Below are 16,902 nucleotides of genomic sequence, written 5' to 3'. Positions count from 1 at the left end.
CACCAAAGAACTAGATTGCATGATTACTTTTAAGTAAAACCTACTATGTTTAGTGAGGCATACTGTCAGTAGCGATGAAACGACCTGTGGTCTAAACCACTGAGCCCCTGGCTTGCCGATCGGAAGGTTAGCAGTTTGAATCCCCGCGATGGAGTGAGCTCCCGTTGCTCTGTCCCAGCTCCTGCCAACCTAGCAGTTTGAAAGCACGCCAGTGCAAGTAGATAAATAGGTACTGCTGTGGCAGGAAGGTAAACGGTGTTTCCATGCACTCTGGTTTCTGTCACGGTGTTCTGTTGTGCCGGAAGTGGTTTAGTCATGCTGGCCACATGACCCGGAAAGCTGTCAGTGGAAAAACGCCGGCTTCCTCGGCCTCAAAGCAAGATGTGTGCCACAACCCCATAGTCACCTTTGACTGGACTTAACCATCCAGGGGTCCTTTACCTTTTACCTTTATGTTCTCCACATTTCTGCAGCATTTTATGATTTTTTTTGTTTAATGCATATGAAAATTCATTAGCATCTTAGAGCAATTTCCCCCTAATAAATACCGGTACTTTTTAAAAATGTGTGCAATTTCCCCTATTTCTTCCCCATAGCATTCTCACAGATTTATTCATTTTTACGGAGCTATTGTTTTTGTTTGTTAGTATGTAATGTAAAGGTAAGGGTAAAGGGACCCCTGACCATTAGGTCCAGTCGTGACCGACTCTGGGGTTGCGGCGCTCATCTTGCTTTATTGGCTGAGGGAGCCAGCGTACAGCTTCCGGGTCATGTGGCCAGCATGACTAAGCCGCTTCTGGCGAACCAGAGCAGCGCATGGAAACGCCGTTTACCTTCTCGCCGGAGTGGTACCTATTTATCTACTTGCACTTTGATGTGCTTTCGAACTGCTAGGTTCGCAGGAGCAGGGACTGAGCAAAGGGAGCTCACCCTGTCGCGGGGATTCGAACCACTGACCTTCTGATCGGCAAGTCCAAGGCTCTGTGGTTTAACCCACAGCGCCACCCGCATCCCAGTATGCAATGTAGTTTTGTGTTTTTATATTGTAAATCACCCTGTGACCCTTGGATGAAGGGTGGTGTAGAAATTTAATAAATAATATTAATACAAATACTTTCCCCTAATATATGCATTTTAATAAAAAAATGGTTGGAGATCTGCATCACAAAATTAAAAGAAGTGCGAATTTTGGAGGATGGGTGTGTTTCAATTCCTATGTTGTTTCTTCTCTTCCAAAAGAAGCACACCTGCTTGACTCTTAAGAGCTCCCTGTTATCTGTCCAATTGGTTCATGAGATCAGGAAGGGGGATATAAGAGACAGGGCCTTCTTGGTGGTGATGCCATGATGGTGGAGTTCCTGCCTGCTAGGGGTCCATCAGGCTCCCTCTGTGCTCACTTTTAATCAGTGAGTTTCTGACAAAGCATCCCCAGCAGTCCCTCCTTTCCCCCTTTTAAAGCCTGCTCAGAAAGCCACCAGGGCGTGGGAAGGTGAATGCGTCAGTCTTGGCAATGTGACAGCTGCCCTCACCTCCCTGCCTCTAGACCCCACCCACCCTTTAGCTGCAACAGTCCCTGCATCAGAGACCCTACATCAGGCACAGTAGCAAGGCATTCCTCTGGCCATTGGCAATGTTGGCATATGACTGTTTTGCTTTGCTGATATCTCAGTCTGTTCTCCTCTCTGCCACTTTTTCAAAAACTCCTAATTGAACAGAATATGAAGGGGGAGGGGAATTGAGCCTTTTGACTCCGACAGTCAAACGCAATGATTGAATTTTACGGCTGGCTTTATAATGGCAATACTTACAGAGCCAGACAGGTAGCTATTTGAGCACAATGTACGATCCTCTATATAAAAAAATATGCTTTACTGTCAAGCTGTGTCACATAGGCAAGAAAGGAGTGATGCTCTTCAGTTCTCCCGTTGTAAACATACATGGTAGAGTCAGCCTTTTATTCCTAGCAAGGAAAAGCCATTTGACAGGTTAAAGTCATTACAGGCAAAGAAACCTGCATTGTAATTGTTCAAATTAGAGTTGACATCAAATTTTCTAAGCACTCAAAAGCGTAATAATTTGTACCTAGAAAAAATGTGTTACGTGGGCTGGCATTCAAAAGGTCTGGATAACCAGATGTTCAGATAAATGAAATAAAGTGCTATGGGGTTACATGGGAGACACAACTGGGATTTTGAATCCATAAGAATTTTGGCTAATGAGGCTTAGGGTTGGAATAATGTAATTAAGAATATATATATATTGGACTTATTTTTGTAGATAGGGATGAGAAATGAAATAATCTCCTCAAAAACAGTAGTTTTGTATATGCATAAGAACATATGCAGGGTGTGTGAGCTCTGTTTTTAATTATTTTATTGGAAAAAATATTGATTAGTAATGCAACAAATAATGCACGTATTAGGGGAAAGGTGTGCATAAAAATGGAAATATTAGTGAAAATAACAAAATTGTTTGCGAAAATGTGCGTCAGGAGAAACGGTTTCTAAAATACTGTACATGTTTTTAAACAGAGTCCCTTCAGGAAGAATTAAACAAAGAATTAAAGCATTTTAAGCAAAAATTGCAAGCCTATGTGGAAATGGGGCAAATTGACTGTACAGTTGGAAAAAAATGACACACTGATAGAAACAGAAATCTGCAGATTTGTCCATCCCTAGATGTAGACTATCCAAACTTAGAAGTAACAGCACCATGATACCCATTGTACCCTATGCATTAGGAACTTGCACAGCATAGAGCTTTCAATAATTTCTCAGAAACAGTAAAATGAAACCTTTTCCTCACTTAGTTCTGACTTAGGTCGCTTGCTATTGCATTTCTGACAATATTCAACATAGCTTCAAATCTGAGCTAGCAGTCCTTCTGCAAGCTATAATTAAGCAGTGTTTTTGTTTTCAAATTTAGTTAAGGGCCTATATCTACATAAATTTGCTCCAACCAACTAATGCTTAGTAAATCTTATTTTATTTTATTTTAATGAGAAAAATCCAAGGGCTTGATTACTCCCCTCGCCCCCGCCAATATCCACACCACTTTTGAGGAATGTGGAGTTTTCCTGTTGAAAAGGAAAATGGAGGGGACGATATGGGTGGCTTGATTCATAAACTGTGCATAGCATCCTGGAAAGAGGATTAAGGGAAAACATAAACCACAAAGTTAAAAATAAAACCTCATACTACGAGGGAAGATTTCTAGAGGGGTAAAAGAAAAGGGTTTTTCCTTTGCCACCCTGCTGAAACTTTCCCCCTCTGCGCTTTATATAAAGTGCTCAGGTCAGAGGCAGGCAGTACTGTGGTGCTCACTCTGTAACCCATGAACAGCATCATAAGGCCCCTGTTCCAGACTGGCCAAGGGATCAGTGCTGGTTTGTGGCCATTGAGACCAGTAGGGCAGAAGACAGGGAGAGCAGAGCCAATGATAGATGGAGTGAACGACTTCTACTTCTGTCCACATTCTCCTTCCTGAGTTCTACAAGGACCACTGGTGAAGGAACTGGGGGGGTGCGGGGCGGGGGACACACACCACCCTTGGCACCAATGGGGGGTATCACCGCAGCCACCCCCGGACATGCGCCGCATGCACCTCCACCATGCCGGGCACCATGCCCCCGCAGGCAGCGCACCATGCCCCCGTGGGTGGTGCGCCACACCCCCAGGATGCCCACCAGCCACGCCCCCGCCTGCTCTCCACCCCCGGTGCTGGAACATGCAGTTTCGCCACTGACAAGGACAACTTTGAGACTAAGGATAAGGCAACCGCCATGCCGTGCCACCTCATGGACTGGTTGCAAGAAAGAAGGCAGGCAGGTAGGGGATGGCTGAGGGCAAGGCTTGTCAGGCATGGTGCAGGTGCCCCCTTTGTCATCACAGAGTAGCCTTCACTGCCTTCACCACATCACTTTGTTGCCGATCCCCATTTTCTTAGCTTCTTGCTATGCTTTCTTCCCAAGATTACTCTCGTCGGCGACAAGAGTTGCATCCTGGCCTGTATAAGAGTAAAATATTTATGTGCTGCTGTCTTTTTACTATGATCATTGTGACGTTGTTGGAATTGTTCTGTCCTGTCAACCCTGCTATGTTTGTCAGCTCTGTTGTTTAGGTGTCAGCCGTAGTTCTTATATTGAAACAGTTCATGCCGGAGTGGAGGAAAATACGTTGGCTTGCAACATGATGGAAATGAGCAACAGGACCTTCAATAAATAGGTTTGCATTTCAGCTCAGAACTAAGCAATTAGATTTTTCAATAACACTCTTGGCGGAGTTAATGGATATCTGCTAGAGGGAACGGAAACAGATTATTTGTATTGAATTTATAGGAACATGGAGCCGGAAGTAGGACTGCAAGGCTTAGTCAATCAGTTGGAATGATCAATTAAAAAAGTTTTGATCAATTAAAAAGGTGGCCATGTTTACTCAAGGGCACAGACTTTTAAAAAATGTTTGTAAATGCAAGGGATTCTTTTTTTAAAAGCACCACAAGGTGCCAGATGGCTGCCATTTTAGAAAGGACATTCTCCCTTATCTCCAAGGCAGACATGGACAGCAGATAGCAAGTGCAATAATAGCTGAGGCACTTCCTTCTAGGGAGCAGGTGTGGTGTGGGGAGACTTCTGGGGGTCAGACAGAGAGGCCTGGAAGCCCCACCCCTGCTTAATAGAAAGTAAGTCTCACCATCTACCACAAAAGGATTTAAGAACTATGGAGGAAGAGAGTTTAAGTGGCATTCGTCATATTTGAAAGATTACGAATGAGCCACAGAGACTGGATTACAAGAGACAAACTTTACTTATTTGTGTGCTGCTACCAAATGATATACAAAACTCGGAGCTAGTCAGCTCTTCTTGGCTTCCTTTCCCTGCTAGTGTCACCCAGAACTGATTCCCCCTAACTTCAAGCATTTCTAAATCACATTAGTTCCTGCTCCCATTACAGTATTTGTTGGTGTGCTTCAGAGGGACTAGCACAGTTGCCAAGGGGAACACTCCTACCCCACCCTGGGCAAGTCACCATTTCCCCTTTCTTTTCAGGGCAAAATGAAGAGACTTGTACCAGAGATTCCCTGTGAATCTAAAACTGGAGATTAAAATGGGATTGAATCATGAACCTTTTATATGCTCTACTGCAGGCATGTCCAACAGGTCGATCGCTATCTACCGGTCAATCATGGGGGTGCCTGTGGTTATCGCGGGTCGACCCCCCAAAAAACTTTGGTGACTGCCCCCCAAAAAAGCTCGACAACTCTCGGCAATGGTTAGATCACTGCCAGTTTTTTTATACTGAGAGTAGATCGCAGTCGCTTGGAAGTTGGATGTGCCTGCTCTACTGCATGACTGTTCCCATATATCCTCTTGCTACTTTTAAACATCACCCTTAATCTGGAAGCAGAACTGCATGCCAAGAAAATTTTGCAGCAAGAGAATCCAAATTTGATTTCATTTTTTTTGAGGTGTGTGTATTGGGAAAGGAGCAATGTAAGTAACAATGTCCGTTCTTCACAAATGAAGAGATGTTAATGATTTCCATTGCAGACTAAGACATTTCTGCAGTGTAGGAATCAACTTATTCCTAAAGAAGTTCTGATGGCGGTTGAACTATCCCTTCAGTTCTCAAATATTAAATCTGCATTTGATCATCTGCATCTCAAAATCCTCACCCAATATTTTAGAAAATGTTCCTATTTGCACAGTTGAATATAAACTCCCTACTTTAGGCAAGCACTCCATGTTCAAGGCTTTGTCCTGCCAAAAAACCCCTACACATTCATTTTAATAATATTCGTGCAAGAGCTTTCCATGAACCCCCACTGGGGAAAAAAAGATGGCCCTTGGCAAGAGTTGATTGTGTCAAATTGTGTCCTGTATTAGCATTTAAGGTGAAGAGAAGATTCAAAATGCCTTTGCTAATTTTATCTTACTTCCTCATTTAAAAATACACTAAGTTTAAACAGTTTTCCTAAAAAAAAAATAACACACACAGTAAGAGCACATATGCCTGACATTTTGAGTTACTAATGTTGAGGTTCATTATATACCCTTCAGGGTTATCTCCCCCAGATTTTAATGAAGCAGCAACATTTGGGTTGGTGTCTACCACAACGTTAGTACTGTATATCTATTTTGCAGACTCCATGAAAGTTCTGAAACTTGTTTTGCGGAAATGTGCTTTTAATAAAAGGAAATGTGTGTGTGTGTGCGCGTGTATATATCAGCTTTTGATGCAAAATATAAATTGGATTTGGGAAAGAAAAGAGACCCCTTTAAGCCCTCACTTCTCCCCTATTAAGATTTTTTACTTGTAACTTGGCCTCTTTTAAACTCCCATCTCGTGAATACTCGCTTCTAATCTGATACCTCAGTGTACATATCTAAACATGATCAGTGACAGTTTTAGCTGCGGGGTGAGACTTTCTGTGACAAGGGCAGTGAGCTCTGATTGGAGACCATTCATTGCAAGTGACTTCAGCTGTCTCTTCAACTGACACTTGGTGACTTGAGGAAGGAGGGATGACGAAAGCTTTTTGGACAGAAAACTTCCACTGACAAGAACGTGACAGCTCCTTCCACAGCTGGTTTCTGATATGCGTTGCAAGGGGCCCACACAGTTGCTAATTTAAGTCGGAGCGGTGCTGTGCAGTCATGGTGCAAACAAGTTCTTGTAGATTTGTAGCTCATCTGCGAGGAATGGCAGAGGAAAGGAGGTCCCTTGATGGGGCTGGTGCAGGTCCATCACATTCTCGATAGGCCATGTTTATTTAAAGCAAGGTAAACTGAACCTCAAGCAATTCCTAGGTCTCATTAAGTCTTAGGATGTAGCTGACTATAGTGTATTTGGTTTATTCAAAGCAACTTTTTCCCCCTCCCAGAGCCTGTTTAGTCCAGTAACAGTATCCTTGGCCTCCAGATATAACTGTCAGGAACCAGACTGACAGGTGGATTTGACTCAGAAGCAGTCTGGAGGCTTGCCGGTAAGTTGGGGCAATATGACCCTCCTCCATTTAAGGGATAAAGTGGCTTCCAGAGATGAAGTGAGTCTGGCCCACTAAACTACACATTATAAGTAAACCCATTTCATGGTAAACTATGGTAGTCCAGAGAGAAAAGTCCTGACAGCATTTTACTGAGCAAGCTGAACAAAAACAGTGTAGAATTTGAGGAGAAAGGAAGAGAGCGGTTTTGTCTTTCTTAAGTCAGTTCTACGCAGCAGGAAGGCATTCAACCAAACGTACACAGAGCACATGCTACCTCAGTACACATCACAACACACTCTCTTGCTGTGAAGCAACACTTGCCCCTTGGTAAGCTGACTTCCTGATAACAGAATTAACCCTTAATTTGCAAACCCAGTGATCCTTGCTGCTGCACTTTCCCAGAATGACGATATCAAGTTATTTATGGAACCTATAAATATCCAGGTGCATATTATGACACCTACTGTCTGAGCTGGTGTTGCACAATGTCTAGGAGACTGAGCTACAAGTCAAAAGCCCCTTTGAAATTTCACCCTCTTGAATATTAGACCGTTGCCAGCTCTTTGCCTTTTCAGCACCTACTGACCTTCCTCTTTCACCAAGCCTTTCAAGTGGAGATCTTTCCAGTCTGCAAGTGTACTGGAATAGCTTTTAGATGTTTTCATCGGTTTATCATTTGTGTGCTTGCCACCCGGGGCTCCTTTGGGGGGAGGGAAGGGTGAGATATAAATTTAACAAATAAATGAAGAAACAAATAATTATCCCCTTTCTTTATTTCTTTATCCACTTCATGTATCTGATGAAAGAGTCTTTGCTTAACAACAAATGAGTCAACTCTTGGTCCTTGTGTTTTTGTTTTGTTGGTTTTGCTGTAATGGACTAATGCAGCCTACTCTATCAGAATCTCTGAGCAGGACAAACTCAGTTCCTGGGGTGCCAATGAATCCAAGGCGATTAATATAATGGTTGAAGAGGCTTGCTCATTCCCATAGTGTTTTTCTCAACACCGCAATGGCATCCAGTTAGATAATTTGCCCACGAGGCAAATTGGAGTTCACCTCTCATCGTCATCTGTCTATGTGCTGTTTACTCTCTGCAAGAGAGACAGAGAGACTAGATCCGTCTTTCAACAATACTGCAAGGACAGAAACCAGAGCAGGAGATTTTAATAATGCTGTGGAAGAGCAACAAGCTACCCTTCTGTACATTACACAGGTGGGACAGACTTGGCGGGGTGAGAATTCGCTTAGAGAGGTAAGATTCAAACCTTCCCCAGAGAAATAACTTTGCTTCCTTTGTCTCTTTTGATTATAATCTGCCAACTCCAAATAAAATTAAGACTTTATGTGTGTGCAAAACTATAGTTAGCTTCATTTTCTGGGTCTTCCTCAATTGAAGATAAGGGGGGAAATATGAGGTCTATCTTTCAATAAGATTTTTTTTTACATTTTTCTCCAAAAGTCAGAAGTAAAGCTCGCATAGATCCTATTTAATGCTAAACTTAAAAAAAAGTTATGAAATAGATCTATACAAATGCTTTTGAGATAACAATAGTGGAATGAACTTGAAGCTGTAATTTTTTTGGGATGTGCATGGAAAAGCCCTGTCCCTGGTGCTGTGTTCTGTTCCACTTCAGCATAGCTAGTGTCAAGCTGCCGGTGAATATGTAGCAAACTTTTACAGCAGCCAAAGAAAACATCTGGTTTCTGGCTTTCTTTCTTAAAGCAAGAGAGCTGCATAGATCAGTACCTTGCCTTGTCTAATTCCATTAATGTGATCTCTTGTCCATCCTGTGGCAGTTTAATGGGCGTTATTTGTGGTCCTCCATCAAATAAAGCCATAGCCATAAATCCCACGTCACGTAAATGAAGGTATAAACGTCAATCTGCATTACCGAATAATATTTATGATTTTAATTAAATGAAACTCACTGTGACGTTTATTAGATCACAAGTTACATGTTAATGGCAACAAAATGACTTGGGCTGATATGAGTATCTCTTAGAAATGCTCTTAATAATGAATGTGTTGTGGGTGGGTGGAGGGCCAGTTCAAAATAACACAATAACATGGGGTATGTTTGATGCAAGATAAACACTGAATCTAACCTTGGTTGGTGGTTCATCTACCTAGAATGCATTGTAGTGAATGGGGCCTGCATAACAGCATCTTGCTAGCCATGGAACCAACAACATTCAGTCAAGATGCTGAAGGCTTGTCTGTTTCCTTGGTTTCAGGAAGGGTCTGCACTGGAACTTGGAGCTCTAAGGCATGGCTGGGGAACCTTTCTTGGTCCGTTCCAGACAACCCTCCAGGGGCAAAAGTGGGTAGAGTAGAGTAACAAATTTTACCTTTGGTGCAGTAAGTTAGTCTCTCTGTGCAGTCATACGGTCATCTCTACCCTTTGTCTAGAAAAGCAACATTGTCAGCCTTCAAGGATGCATTAAGTGGTGTGGCCTGCGGTGGGGAAATGACCTAGGGAGAGTCCTGAGGGCTAGATAGAGGGATCTGGGGCTGCATTTGTTCCTCAGGCACAAGGTTCTCTACCCTGCATTCAAACAGCTGTTGCTTCAGCAGTGAAGCGCCTCATGTTGAGAGTTTAAATAGGAGCTGCAGGCTCCATCCCTTCCTGGCTCTCAGGCAGGCCTCGATCCAGGCAAGGTGCTTGTACACATTTACACCACCTTCCAAGTAGCTTCATGTGCAGCTATTATCTCTACCCTGCATTCAAACAGCTGTTGCTTCAGCAGTGAAGCGCCTCATGTTGAGAGTTTAAATAGGAGCTGCAGGCTCCATCCCTTCCTGGCTCTCAGGCAGGCCTTGATCCAGGCAAGGTGCTTGTACACATTTACACCACCTCCCAAGTAGCTTCATGTGCAGCTATTATTTCATTATATTTATTAGTTGCCTTCCTCACAAAAATGGCCTAAAGTGACTTAACATTAAAAATACAAGGGGAAAATACTGGAAACCTGTTGCCACCTTGTAAGCTAAGGAAGGTAAGTAGCACTCCTTTCCTGTGAATGTTTAATGCATTTCTGCACCCCGCTTGTTTCCTGTAGGGTTTCATTTCATAACTGCAGTTGCTACCCAATGGTATGTATTTGACACAGCTCTAATTTTAATTGACTTGTTTTTAATTTTCCATTCTTTGATATGGGGCAATGAATCCAGTCATTGCAGCTGATCTCATTTTATTTGCAACCCTGATATTGAAACTACTGGGCAGATTTTTAATGGCTGAAATCCTTGTCTTGGCAAAATGTACAGTGTTTTAATGAGTTTAGGAGGGGCAGTTTGGCAGAACGGCCATTACTTAGGTTTCAAAGAATAAGATTTTTATCAAAATCTTGAATTTCTCTAAGCTATTCCCTGAAGTTCAGAATACTTCCATGGAGTCAAGGAAAGTTCAAGAACGTGCCTCTCACTACTGTGGTTACAAAAGAAATATAACAGCATGTGGAAAAAAGATCCATGCATTCATTTAGGAACCAGCACACCTGAGTGGAATTGTCTAGGTTTTTGTTAACAAAGCACACTGACCTTGTTTCTGTTGCCTCTTGAATTGGTGGCAAACATTGCATGAGCATCTGCTGGGACCTAGTGTAGCACATAAAAGACGTCCAGACTTTTTTTGTTCCTGGAGAATTTCACTCTGTTACTTGTTCGATAAGGCTTAGGGGATACTCTCTACAGTATTATTTGAAAACCTATTGTAATGGCTTTAGGGGTTGCTTGTGCGTAAGTTACCGCCGCTCTGGGCAAGGTTGCCTGGTTAAACCGTTTCTCTCTGGACAGCCATTCACTCTGTGGCTGTTCAGTCGCTGGCAGAATCCGTCAGTGGGCATTTCTTGAATCTCTTCCAGCAAAGAAGTTCTTTGACGCCAAGTCGCCGCCTACTTTCCCTGCGCGGACGTCTTCTGCGCAGGGTGGGTGTGGGCAGCGGAGGACCTGTGCTCTCCTCGCTGGTCTCCTGCGAAGAGTCCTGGAGCCTCCTCTCTGCTTCCCCCATCGGCCCCCCTCTATCCCTGGTGTTGCACTGATTTTCTTCCCCAGCTGGAGACCTGCCTCTCTCCCTGCTTGGCCCCTCTCCAGCATCGCTGTGGAGCCTCGCCTCCTCTTCTAGTTCCGATGGCAGTTCCCTGACATCCATCTCCCCCCCAGAACCCCCTCCACCCCGGCCCGACCTTTGGATCCAACTTCGTCCCTGTCCTCGGCCGACGATGCAGGGAATCCCCGGAAGGAGCTGTCGCCATCCTCAGAGGATTCAAAACCCGCTTCCCACCCGCTCCGATCTCTCCCCGCGGGGTGGGCCTCCCAGTCTGAATCCTCCCTCTCCGACGCTTCTCCTCCCTCCTCTTCGGAGGCCGGAAAACCCTCAAAGTCCTCCTTGTCGTCAGTGGTGCCAAATTGCTCCTCCCAGAATCTCGCTGGTGGTTTTGGTTTGTGTGAGAACCGACTGTGGAACTCTTCCACTAGATACCCGTCATTGATTGCCTCCGCGGGAACCCACGTGTCTTCTGACCGGGGTTCTCCCTCCCAAGCTACCAAGTACTCTACCTTGCGCCCTCGCTACCTGGAATCGAGTATTTCCGTGGCTTGGTTGTGGTGTTCCCTCTCTTCTACCTGCCAAATCTCATGCCAAAAAAGAATACAGCCCGAGCCGCTGCCAGCCCGAGCCAGGAAAAGAGGCGCACCCGAGCTCAAAAAACCCAGATGTTTCCTTTAAAATGTAAGAATCCTCCTGGATGGCCATGTTGGCCCCCCAAAAGAGGACATAGCCGGGTTTTCCCAAACATATAGCAACAAACCAGCCAATATATACACACACATTCATAGAGAGGTATTTGCTCTTCTTAAAATAAAATAAAGAACTCTATACAGTGTGTTGTCAATTTTGCTGCCAGAGATGTCCACACCCAGTCCCGGTAATAAGATGAGGAATGACGGATGAGAACCAGACAGCAATAAACCAAATGAGGCAGGCCACCTGAGAGATGCTTTGCTTGTAACAGAAAGAATGGAAGAGGTATGTGCACTCAACATTTAGAAAATGGTACCTAAGTTATTCTCCATCTATCATCGCTTGTTTATAATGTACAAAAAAACTTCCAAGATCGTTAAGGTATTCAATTCCAGACTTGCTATTTTCTGAAAGAGATCATGTAGCTCCATAAAGGGAGTGGAATATACAATGAATTGTCCATTCCCTAGCCAGAATCTACACCTAGCAACCCTATTTGGATGGAAGTCACTCATGCAAATATGCAATAATTATTTTTGTCAGACTGGGCCGCTTAAGATCTCATTAAGAACTGAGCTCCATAGGCAAAGCCTGTGGGGATTTCAAAAAAGACTGCTTCTCACCGTCTTCTGGTTTGCCTTGGTCCATGGCTGGAAGCTTCCTGGATCAGTGCAAAGCAAAGGAATGCCTTTGGATGGGAAGTCTGTGTTTGAATTCAGCATGCCTGAGTGGCCAGGGGTTCAGCAAGGCTATCATGTGTATTTGGCTTATTAAAAACCTACAGATCTCAACTGAGCCCAAAATTCAAGTGTGCAATGTTGAATTGCTGCAAGTGTGCGTTTAAATGGCCAAATCAGCCTCATTCAGATAAATGGGGTTTTGTGGTCTTGACCTTTTTATAGTGACAACCTGACACTAATTTTGAAGGATCATATATTTATGTCAGCTGTCGTTGGAGGGCATGCAGTGTGACTGGAAGTAGGTCTGCACGTTCCAAGACTATACTTTGAGTTTTAACATGCTGTTACAAATGTTAGAGGAGGCTCCCCCTCTTAAATATTATATATATATATATATATATATATATATATATATATATATATATTCACCAGCTTGACAGTTTTTCAAACATATTCACTGTCAGCCCTAACAACCTGTCAACAACTGCCGTTATGTGAAAATTGCAGAAGCTGGTTTGAGCACTGTGAAAAGTGACATCCATGCCACAAGGATAAAGTTCCTCAGAAATGGAAGGCAAAAACTTTTGAAAGGTGCTGTAGCCCTTCCAAGTCAAAATGAACAGTCAGATATCTGGGGGAAAACATACAGTTGTCACATCTGATATCTATTTCCCCCTTCCCCTCCCTCCAATTGAGGTGTATGGAAAAGAACATAGATTAGGACAGAATATTGTGGGTAACTGTTTTGCTGCTCCTGATTTGCAATCTCTCTCTCTCTCTCTCTCTCTCTCTCTTTCTCTCTCTCTCTCTCTCTCTCTCTCCCTTCCTTCTCAGCAGCCTTCTTGGGTGTTCCTTCAATTAAAGCCCAGGGGAAGACATTATGAGGTAACTCCTCCCACAAGGCTTTTTTAGATCAGGAAGTATAGGCAGCCAGGCAGGCTGCAAAACACAGGTGACATGCTTAGACAAAATACACACCATTTTTGGCTACCCGGCAATGATAAAGTATGCTCAAAACTCTGCATCAAACAGAACACTGGAGAAATTCTGAAATGTCCTGCGAGTGAGGCAGAAAAATGGGTGCCTCTTTCACAAACGAAGAGAGCTTTCGGAACAACACCAGATGTTACGGGAAGACAGAAAAATATGGATGGAATGGACTAGAGACTCTAGATCTCATTTCCTCTCTGGATGTTCGTTCAAAGTCAGGGGTGGGGTACCTCAGGCTTGGAGGCTGAATGTGTCAGGAATTAATGTGCAGCCCAAAAGAATCCCTAATCCCCAAATCCCCAATACTCCACACCTGTACCAGTTGAACAGGAAGCAAAAGGTTGAATTTCCTCCATGACCTCTCAGGTCTGCTCTTGCACTGCATAGAAAACTCAGGTGGGCATAACTGGTAAATATAAACCCTTCCCTGTCCCCACACCCAGGTCTTGGTAATGCAAGCCAGGTCAGCTCATCCAAGATAAAATCATGACCCAGGAAACTCTTATTTAAAACTGACCTTGCATTCAGAAGCTGCACCTACAGACTAAAGGGCTGGCAGGTAGACTAACTTCTATGTCCCTGGCAAGGGGAGGATCCAAGATAGGGCACAGAGTGCAATTGAACAAAGACGTGATCCAGTTGGAAGACTGAATGCCAAACTTGGACTCTCTTTGTGGGACAGTCATATGTAGTGCAACTAGAACACCAAAGAGCCCAAGTCTGCACAGATGTATGCTAGAAGCTTTGAAACACTCCAATTATCTAGCTAGTCCTCTCTCTCATTTTGCAGCATGAGTCTCCTAATCCCTCTGTGGAGTTCAGGTGACAGGCAAGGCTTGTCTGCCTTAACTAGTCATGCATTGACACTGAGCGTACTTGATCTGGGGCTGGTAGTTTGCTTCAAACATTGTTCGCGCAAATGGGTCTGGCAGCTGGGAAAGTACAGGGGTGTGTGTAAAAATGCATGCCTAGCGATCCCGACTTCTCTCTCTTCAGAACAGATCTGCTGTGCTGTTCCTGCTGGCTGTTTGAAGAGCCTTCTTTGAAGCCCAAAGAGAAATTCATTTCCCAGGCTTTGCAATTCATTGAAAGATGAGGCTGATGACCACAGAAAGGGTCAATCAGATTAGCCCTTGATGACCCCTGTGTTTGTGTCTTTAATGGGCATCTTGCAAAATGATATTTCCAGTTTTTAATGCTGTGCCTCGTATGTGAGATCATACAGGATATTAGTTTTGATTGTCTGGTGCCACAAGGATTGCAATTGATTCCCCCCCCCCCGACCCCACATATCTCCTTTCTGTCTTGGCTTCCTCTGCCTTATTGCATACCTTCTAACAATATATTCATGCTAACCTCTAAGAATGTCTTACAGTACTGATCTCAATGCCACATTGGGCATATTTATTTATTTTTTTCTTCATTCAGTACGGAGGCTAATATCTTGTTGTCTTTTGTCTGAAACCACAGAGCATGAAGTCAGGAATTGTTCCGCCCTCTGACAGTTGTGATGCCTAGAGAGAGAGATGAAGAGAGAGAAATGATAGTCTCTCTCCCTCTCTCTCCCTCTTATTGTGCAGATCCATTTTATTAAAAGTTCCATTAGTATTATCGTCTCCACCTTGTAATTCCAAAATGCTCAGCATAGACAGGTATGCATTATTATCCAGATCTACCCAAGGGAAGGACCATGGCTCAGTGGTAGAGCATATGTTTGTACGCAGGAGGTCCCAGGTTCAATCCCTGGGAGAGACGTTGGTCGGATACCTCGTGTCAAGGCTGGAGTCAGATGCAAGTCAGAATGAAGACACTCAGTTGCCAGCAAAGTTAACTCTTTATTCAAGGAAAAGGCATACACCTCATCAACACTTCCCAGCAGGTTTTGCCCCTATAGAGCAGTTGCCATGACTGAAGGTTCCTGCCTTCCACACCTCCTAAGGCTCCTCCTCTCCCAGATGTTTCCCAAACAGTCTCAAATTGCATCTGCGCACATCTGGTCTCTGTTCTGCCCTCCTCATTATTCTGCATGTTCCTGGAGGCCAGCAGGGAGGGGAACTTGTTGCAGCTGGAGAGGCAGTCTCTTGACCTCCCTCCTCTGCTTCAGCCTCAGAGTCTGAACTGCTCCCTGTCCCAGGTTCCTCCTGTTCACTAAACCCTGTTGTCCCATCAGTATCCAGCATCTCATACCAAGCTTCCCCCTCTGACCTCTCCTCAGTTGTCCCACCACCAATCCACAGACTCTGAGCCTTCCTCCTCTGGGATTTCCCTTGGGGTTTCCCTGGCTGGCACTTCCCACCACTCCTTGTCATCCTGCAGGACCTGATGCCATGGAGAGTGGCTGCTAGTCAGTGCAAACAGTATTCAGTTAGATCAGGAACTTTAACCCTTTCAGACCCAGGACCCACTTTTAACCCAAACATAAATTTGGGGGCCTATTTCTTAATTTTTTATGATACATTTGCATCCTGTTGCAGCCCATCTTGGATGAGGCCATGAACTACTAGTGGGTCCAGACCCACAAGCTGAAGACCAGTGAACTCGATTGCCCAATGGTTTGATACTGAGCCAGCTTCCTATGTTTGGTGAAATAGTCTGAATGAGCAAATGGGACTGTTTAGTGTCAACCACAGGATCAAGATGGCTGACAATCACCTTGTAGTTTTCTTTGGAAATATGCCAAACTCACTGATCCAGTAGCCTATCTATCAATTGCTATTTAGGTCAGAGAAAAATACACATGGGAAAAATTTAGGGGCACTTGGGCAGTTCAGGTTTATTAAATTCCTTAGCACCTTTGTGAAAAGTTTCTGGTCCTGCGCTAGGCAAATTAGAAGAATGATGATCAGGACTGGTTCAAGGAAATTCCACAATGCAATAAAAATAATTGGTTTAAAATAATGATCTTTGGTTCATTACTAAAGTATCTTAATGATCACTTTAGGACTTCTTTTCTTCTGTCTGTTCCTCACCACCACCTTAATCAGTAATTAATTTTAAGTACAACAAAATTAAGCCAGATTCATATCCTATCTGCAGATAATTATCCAGGCCTAACCTCACCCCTAGGATGACATTTAGTTTTTAATAGTTTTTTTCTTAGAAATAGTCATGGACTTCAATTAACTGGATGAGACAATATATAGGCAAGAATTGATTGATGACAGCAGATTGGCTCCTGTGTAGCATGGATAACTCTTTGCTCATTGTATATATAATAAAAACTGAGGTCTCTCAGTCCACCCCTTTCTTGCAGTGAGCAAATTGGATAGGCATTTCTGTAAGATAGAGCTAGTTTTTATTTTTTTATTATGTTTCACACAGGGTAGGAGAAGGTGAAGAGCTCATAGAGCTATGTGGGGAAAGGACTACAGCCCAGTGGTATAAAGTATTTGCTTTGTATGCAAAAGATCCTAGGTTCAATCCCTAGCATCTTCAGGTAGGACTGGGAGAGACTGCTGCCTGAAACCCTGGAGAGCCACTGCCAGTCTGTGTAGACAATAC

General features: G+C 43.8%; 1 long non-coding RNA gene across 2 annotated transcripts in view; it reads left to right on the top strand.

Annotated features, from left to right (window-relative positions):
• Positions 1-16,902, top strand: part of LOC310769995 — a 101,033-nt gene that overhangs the window by 41,039 nt on the left and 43,092 nt on the right. Inside the window, exons 2-4 of one of the 2 annotated variants that reach the window (XR_014551914.1) lie at positions 11,895-12,016; positions 13,249-13,296; positions 14,398-14,717. This is a non-coding gene — a long non-coding RNA (uncharacterized lncRNA). Of the gene's footprint in view, positions 1-11,894; positions 12,017-13,248; positions 13,297-14,397; positions 14,718-16,902 lie in introns of those variants that run through there. The other variant, XR_014551913.1, reaches the window with a different exon arrangement.

This window comes from Podarcis filfolensis, assembly GCF_964270895.1.
Source record: "Podarcis filfolensis genome assembly, chromosome: 8".
Lineage (NCBI taxonomy): Eukaryota > Metazoa > Chordata > Lepidosauria > Squamata > Lacertidae > Podarcis > Podarcis filfolensis.
This window is presented reverse-complemented; position numbering and strand designations above follow the sequence as displayed.